This window comes from Tamandua tetradactyla, chromosome 2 (assembly GCF_023851605.1).
Source record: "Tamandua tetradactyla isolate mTamTet1 chromosome 2, mTamTet1.pri, whole genome shotgun sequence".
Classification (NCBI taxonomy): Eukaryota; Metazoa; Chordata; class Mammalia; order Pilosa; family Myrmecophagidae; genus Tamandua; species Tamandua tetradactyla.
Window position 1 is genome coordinate 65,876,046 of NC_135328.1, and position 8,264 is coordinate 65,884,309.

Genomic DNA, 8,264 nt, shown 5'->3' on the forward strand with positions numbered 1-8,264 from the left:
ACACAAATGCATGCAAAATGCTTACAAACAATTACAATTTGGCTGCTAAGATATCCTTCAGGAGCAACTATAGATCCCAAAAATATCTGATATCTGAGGATGTAAAACCTGTTAACCCAAATTCTGTAGTTGGCTTCATTAGGGCAAATAAAGCCATTTTTATCTGCCTATCAATTGATAGATGCTTTCAACATAAGAGGGGACTGAATTCCATGTGAAATATTCCTTGGACTAAATTAACTTTGAATTCATACTCACATTCATAATACAGATACACAGCAAAATTCAATACTATATTTATGTTTAAAAGAGATAAGTGGGTAAAAATTTCAAACTAAACACAAACACCCACTTTTGTATCCTCTTGAAATTCTAATAAAATGTTAAGACATATTTTAAGGAATTGTCTTATAAAGGGAGTAAGAACAAGAAAATGGATAACATATTGGAAGCTAGAAAGCAGATTGAATAAGAAGATGCATAAATCCTTATCTGATAAAAAACAAAGAAACAACCCGATTTGTACTGCAGAATTCTCAAAAGCAAAAAGGACATCATTTGAAGATGTGTATGGATGGTAAAGGACTAGAATGAGGAGAACTGGTTAATTTGCATTTAAAAATAAGTTAAAACTTGTAATGGGTCAGAAGTCAGATGCTCTTGATTTATTGAGGAAATACAGAAGGATAGAAAACTGAAAGAACACAGCAAAACCTTGGTCTTAGGTAAGATATAGCACAAATGGATCCAAAGTGTTATCCTCTATTGAAGTAAGTGCACCAACTTTGTTATCCTTTATCAGCCATTCACTGGCTATGGGGGGAAGGAGAAGGGCAGTGCACAACCTCCCAGGGCAGGCAGCTCCCATCAACAAGGGTCCCTTTCTGGGAATGGTTTAAGCTTTGGGCTGTTAGCTGCCAAGATCACAATAGCTGGGGGATAGGTTCACCAGCCCAACAAAGAGGATTTTGACGTGGCACCAAAATAACAATCACCACATTGCACCCTCTGAGCTGCTCAGATCCACCTACTTCTTACTTCTTACATCACACTAGATACCACTTTTTCAAGATTCTGTGATAATTTTCCTAGGGAAAATCACAAAAAGAAGAGTTAGTGGGATAAATGATAGCACCTGCTGACCTTGGTGATTTTGACACTGTAACTCATCATCTTAATCCTTTACCACTTATTGTAGATTCCTTTCAGTGTTTGTTTTTATTTATGATGGGTTTGGGATCTTTGAAGCTGGGATAACCAAGACCTTTACCTTGAGAGTCTGAGTACCTTTTTAACACGGCTTTATCAGGCCACTGTTGCTGTTCTTCCCCATTTAGAGGTAAGACTGGACAAAGGAGTACACAGTGTACCAAATAGTCTTTCCTGCATCAATTATGTAGCAATATTCCTACCTTCTTGTGATGTTCAGGGTCAATTTCCCCTGACGGTATAATCAATGCTTTATGGTTCTGTGCATCTAATGGTACAAATAATCCAAAATTTGGTATCTCTGGCTTTCAATTAGAGGCATCTCTTTCTAAGGTTCCTGGTGAAAGCTAAATCCCCCTGGGAGCCAGAACCTCTAGACCCACTCATTCTAAAGTTATGGGACAAAGCTCCCAAGTGAGTGAACATGTGTGACTCTGAGTGGAAACATTCCTACTTCCATATTTTTGTTTCCCACTGAGAACTTGTCATTGAATCCAAAATGTTGGTTAAACATGCTACATGCTGAATGACAGAGCCCTGTTCTCAAAAGGTGTATTCTCTAAACTGCCTCATCAGTTGCATTAGTAAGAGGCCAACCCATCATTCTATTAAGCTAGCAGCTTCTTGCTGGTAAGTATTGTGGCAGGACAAATGGACACCATGTCATATTGTCATGGATAAATCATCTCCTTTGCCATAAAGTGGGTCTTTGTTTTGAGATTATCTTATGTGGTATCTTACATTAATGAACTTGACACTCTGTGAACTTACAGATTGTGTTGTTGCCTGGAGTCCAAAAGCCAGTAAACAATCCTGATTAGTTTGGATCTTTGACTTTTCCAGGATTGAAATGTTCCAATAAGATCAACTTATTAGCAAGCAGCTGGTTGGATTCTAAGAGGGTTCATACCATATTTGGGTCTCAGCATCATTCTCTGTTGGGAATATTGGGCATTCAGAAGCAATTGTGCCGATTATAGCATTTGTGTGAGAGAATCTATGACTGTGCATCCCTGCATAGCCACCATCTATGCAGCCGCTGAAACTCTATTCATGTGTCCACTAAACAAACACTAGGTAGCTGAGGTCAGAGGTAGGCACACAGTGAATGATTGAGTTATCTTTCCTTTGGTTTTTAATGCCTCCTCCACAATGGATTCTGTATAATGTTTGTTAATATAAGTAGATCTACAAACCTTTACCCATTTCATATATATATATTTATATATATAGTCCATCTATATAACTCTTCTGCAGCTCTATCATCCCTTATAATCTAATCTTACTCATTCCCATACCCTAACTAACTAGCTAAGCATTTCATCATTGCTTATGAATTTCCAATTCTTCTCACCTTAAGAAGCTTCTCTTACCAGAGTGGATTACCAAGACTTCTGCTTACACTCTGCCATTTGGAACAACTTCCTATCATTACTGTCTTTTAGGGTCACCCTTGACTGGGGCTGTAGTGCACAACTCTACCTTGTACCAATATACCAGCTCAATTTATTCAAGCAACAAGCTTATTTTCTTTTAGTAATTTTTCAGCTGGTCGTAGGACCACAACCCTCCATCAGACCATATGTAGAAGCTGTGGGAGGGGGTATCGGTGACATTGATCTCTGGACCATTTGCATGTACAGCTTGCTTGGGACCACTGGACCTCTTCTTTAAGACTGGTCCCACTTCAGTCTTATGATAGGTCCAAAAATATCTGGCTTATAATTTGCAGTTCTACCTGCAAGGCTTGTGCTAGGGCCTAGGAGCATGCCAAGAATTGTTTATCAAAGGTGTATAGATCTCTGCCACAAAGAGATTTTCTGGCCCTGTTACTGAACTTTAAGTGACTTTTTCATTTATATTTGCCAGACACTGTAATCAGAATTCTTTTCTATTACAGACACCATAACATGGGCTATGTTAGATAATATGGCACAATCAGAGGATCTATTTTTACAGTACCCTGGACCTGCTGCTGAGCCCTTTTCTATTCTAAAACTATACAAATGCAGCAGCTTTACATGTCACCTGATAAATGGATCAGAACAATATTTCCAAGCATGATTGCATTGTTTCAAAAACCTAAGGAGTTCATAGAATATTGTGCTGCTTTCCTAGTGATAGAGCTAGGAAGCAAAATAACTTCTCCTTTATTTGGCAAGGATTGTTAGCATGCCCCCACACTGAAAACTTCCCTGAAAACTTCACCAGTGTGGGAGTTCACTGAAACTTTTCAGGATTTGTCACCTCCCTTTTAGAGTAAATGCGTCTTATCAAGGCATCCATTATCTTAATATTCCTTGATCATCAGATCTGAGTAGCATGATGCTAGAAATATAGGGGTTCAATATGCAGAAAAATCATATAGTTCAGGTCTCTTAGGACTTGCATTATGACAAACATAGGAGAGTTAAATAGCTCTGGAGCTGAGTCAGAATACATACTATTCTGCAAAAATACACTGCAACTGCACTGAAGGTATACCTTCATTGAGGCAAGAACTTTAACCTTTCAATCAGTGTAAAGATAGTATAGATTAGTCATCAACTGTATGGGGGGGGCATAAAAAGGAAATCAAGATAGGACACCAAATCAATGTGTACTACTGCAGTTGCTGCAACTGAACTGGCCATCTGCACCAGAGGCAAATGACTGGAGCTTAGTATCTGGAGAGACCTTCAACTGGAAGAGACCAGATAAAGATGAATGCCATGAGGTAGAATTCTAATCACAACAACTAACTGAACATATGTATATTGGAGAATAAGAACCTCAATTAAAAATCAGTAATATGGCTCTGAGGACACTAGCAGCAAGGCCTTCATCTTCCATGCAGGAAATTTGTAGACTTTGTCTTAGTTTGTCAGAGCTTCTCCAACAAAATACCTGGTTGGCTCAAATAACAGGAATTTATTGGCTCACAGTTTGGAGAATAGAAGTTCAATAACAAGGTATTGAGTAGTACCTTCTCTGAGGTCTGTATTGTTCTGGCGGTGGCTCGCTGACAATCAATCTCTGCTTCCCCTGTATGGAAATTTATCTCTTTCTCTTCTTGTTCCTTTTACTTCTGTATTAAAATTGTCTTTGCTTGGACTGTAGTCATATCAGATTATAGCCCAACATGATTCTTTTTGGCTTCATCTTAATAGCAACCTAAGTATTCTATTCAAAAATGAGTCTATACCCAAAGGCCCAGGGTTATGGACTTGAAAATTTCTTGGCAGTAGACATGTCAGTTGACCAATTACTTCTTTCAAAAATATAACCAGTCTTAGAGAAATGATGTTAAAATAGGAAAAGTGGGAAATATCAAATAGTCAAGATAGGTCAACTTAGAATAAATTTCAGAGTAAAGAGCCTTACTTGACATGCTCAGGGTTTTCAATCAGCTTTTTTTTTTTTCCCCCCACATCCCCTCTCTTAATCAGGGGGAATCAAACATTACCAGATATTGTAAAGAAAATTTTTTACATGAAAACTGGTAACCAAAGTAAACTATCTGGATAATTTTTTTTTTTTATGAAATAGATGCTATTTGGTGTATAGATACTCTCAGAGACATAGGAAAAAATAATTCCACCATGAGATGAAAAAACAAAAATAAGACTAATGTATCACTTTAAAAGTAACATTTAGAAATAAATATTTTGGCAATTAAAAATATTATAGTGGAAGAAGGCAAAAGGAGGACAGATGAATTGAGAAAATCTTCCATAGAGTAGAAGGGGGAAAGGGAGTTGAAAAATAAAAGGGAAATAAATAAAATTAGAAGATTAGTCCAGGATGTGCAATATTGAAATAAAAGGGTTTCCAGGGGAAGTAACCCATATGAGCACAGTGGATTTCATTAATGGAATATTTAAGAATATTTCTTAGGATTTAAATCAACAATTCCACAACGAATGTGTTCATTAAATGTGCAGAACTATAAAAAGAAGATTCATACAAAATGTTATTAAAAAATTTTAGAACATTGGAGAATAAGGGAATATTAAAGAAACAGAGAGAGGAAGAAGGAAAGAGTAGTGAGATAGAAAGAGATGGTTGGTAACAACCAAAAATTTAGGATTGGGAATCTAAATTTATCAATTATGTCAGTATGGAATGAAGAGATTTTTAGATCGGCAGTATTTAAGCAAATTTACTTCTTGTGAACCATTTCTTAAAAAGCTGTTTGAGGATTATATACGTTAGCAAAAAAAAAAAAAAAAAGGAAATGAACCAATAAAGAGGAAGACAGAGGGGACAAAATAGAAAACCCACCATTGAAGTGGAAGAAATTCCCACCATGATGGTGAAAAGAGATCCGAAGATGACAACTCTGCACTAGTTTACAGTAGAGTACAGGTCCAGATTGGAGCATGTAAAAAGGTCCAAAAGTTAGTTCTTCATGAAGATGGATGTTTGAGAATAATCAATGTTTCTGAATATCTTGAGAGGAGGTATAGACTACTTATGAAATGTTCAGATGTGGAGTGTTAAGAAGTACATAGAAAACTTAGCAAGTAAATATACCAAAAAGAAGCAATTACCCACGTGAAGGAATACAAAACATAGAACAGAAAAATACAGTGCTCATGCTTGGCTTTGCTGTGAATTACTGTTAATAGTCATAACAAATAAACACTGAAAAATGAGCTAATCAAAATTGCAATATAACTACACTGGAAGCATATTGGGGGGATTAGGGAAAGCATGTGTTTGTGAAGCAGGATGGGGAAAAGAAAGGTTATACTTATTTTTCATGTTAGGATGTGTTCTAATTGACTAAGATGCTCAGAGAAGATACCATGAAATGTATTGGCTTTAACTACGGGGATTCATTAGCATACAAGCTTTAAGTTTCGAGGCCATGAAAAGGTCCAAATCAAGGCATCATTAAGGTAATGCTTTCTTCAGCTGCAGGGGTCTTGGATTCCTCTGTCACATGGTGGTATCTGCTGGTCTCTCACTTCTATTCTGAATTTTGTTGCTTTCAGTTTCTTGTTTCTGTTGGTTTTCTGTTTCTGTCTGAGCTTCATTCTCTTATGAAGGACTCCAGTATGAGGATTAAAACACACCCTGAATGAGGAGGGCCACACTTTAAGTAACTTCACCAAAAGATCCTACGTGAAATGGGCCCACATCCACTAGAATGCTCTTGTCCACACACGAGAACATGATTTTCTCGGGCACACACAGTTACAAACCACCATAGAGAAACAGTAAATAACACCTAAAACACAAATAAAGACAAAGCAATATAATCAGTTAATAGATATAATGACATATGTCAGTACAATCGGCAAAGAGAGGTGAAAATTTCATCTGTAGAAGGGTATTATGGGTTCAGTTGCATCCAGCCTAACGATACATTGAACTCCTAACCCTCAGCACTTATCAATGTGACATTATCTGGCAACCAGGTCTTTGCAGATGTAATTGAGTTAAGATGGGTTCATAATGAATTAGGGTGGGCCCTAATTTAACATGAGTGGTGTCCATATGAGAAGAGGAGAAGGGTCACAGGCACACAGAGAGCAGAGAATGCCATGTGATGACTCCATTTAAAGACAGACATGTAGAGGGAAGATAACCAAGTGAAGACTGGCAGGGATGGGAATTATGCTACCACATGGCCATAAAAGCCTAGTGCAACCAGATAGGAGGAAGAGGCAGGGAAGGATGTTTCCCTAGAAACTTCAGAGGCACCATGTTCCTGCTGACAATGCGACTTCAGACTGCTACCCTCCAGAACTGTGAGGAGAGCATACAACCACCAATATCAGTCAAGGTCCTCATCTAGGAGCTTTGATGGGCCAAGAGGGGTTAACTACAGAGTCATCAGAAGAGAAAAAGTGAGTAAGGGTAATGGATGGAAGAGATGGAAGGGATGAAGAAGAGATGAAGAAGAAGGAAGAAAAACAAGAAAACCCTAGTTTGAATGAGCAGAATAACATTCTAAAAACTAAGGATAAACAGAGTTCTAAGAGATACCCAAAATTCACCAAAAGGGGAATTCACATTTAGAGAAATACAGGAATAGAAATCATTGGACAGATAGGGGACACAAGAATGTTCCAGGCAGGAGTAACAATAAATTCAAAATGGCAAAGATGAAAATGCCCATCATGAATTTGGGAGACTGCAAAAATTACCCCAAAGATGTTGTACAGCAACATCCCATACAAATTATAGTTCTGGTTGGATAATCGCTTCCTATCAATTACATTGGAAATTGCTGTATAATTAACTGTGAATTAAATGTAAGGAAAAACATGGGGATTTGTTTTAAAAGTTTCACTTTGCTAATATTTCTTCAAATCTTCTTTTTAAAGTAGACACAGAAGTCTCATGAATGAAAAAAGCATATTCCTTTTCTGTCTACTTTGAAATATTTAAGTAATAATGCTTAACAGGAAAAGAACAGAGAATATATTTTAAAAATACGGATATCTGAAGGTTAGTTGAAGGCCACTCTGACATATAGAAAGTTCTTATTTTGCCATTTTCTGACCCTTCATTTGGATTCTAATATCTTGGGGAGATATTTCCCTCTTTTTCTGCTGATTTTTGCAGTAATGAAGTGAATCTTAAAATTCTAACACATTCCAACCTCTGAACTTTATTTTTAATACAGCTGATTATTAAATTAATTGTTTTACTGGTCAAATAGTGTTTTCCTAAAAGATTTTAGTTTAAATGTGTGTGTCTGTATTTGTGCTGGCTTTGAACAAAAAAGGAACTACTTATACTCAGTTTACTAAGGAAATGTTAACATATGATTAACATCATATTAAAAGACTAAACTCTAGCTATGCAAGTTAAAACAAAAGCATGTTTAAGGAAGTTTCTTTATCTTTTCGTATTCTATGTGTTTGTAGTTTTAATCTATATATTTAGATATATGTTAGTATATTTTTTGGAAGTTCTAGCACTTATAATAATGATGGCTTAAAGTTAACTGAAAATTTGAATGATTTACAATGTAAACACTACTTAGCACCTTGCACACAATTAATATGCACAACTGGAGTTATACTGGTGTTTCTGAAGTCACTGATTTATTGATAAAG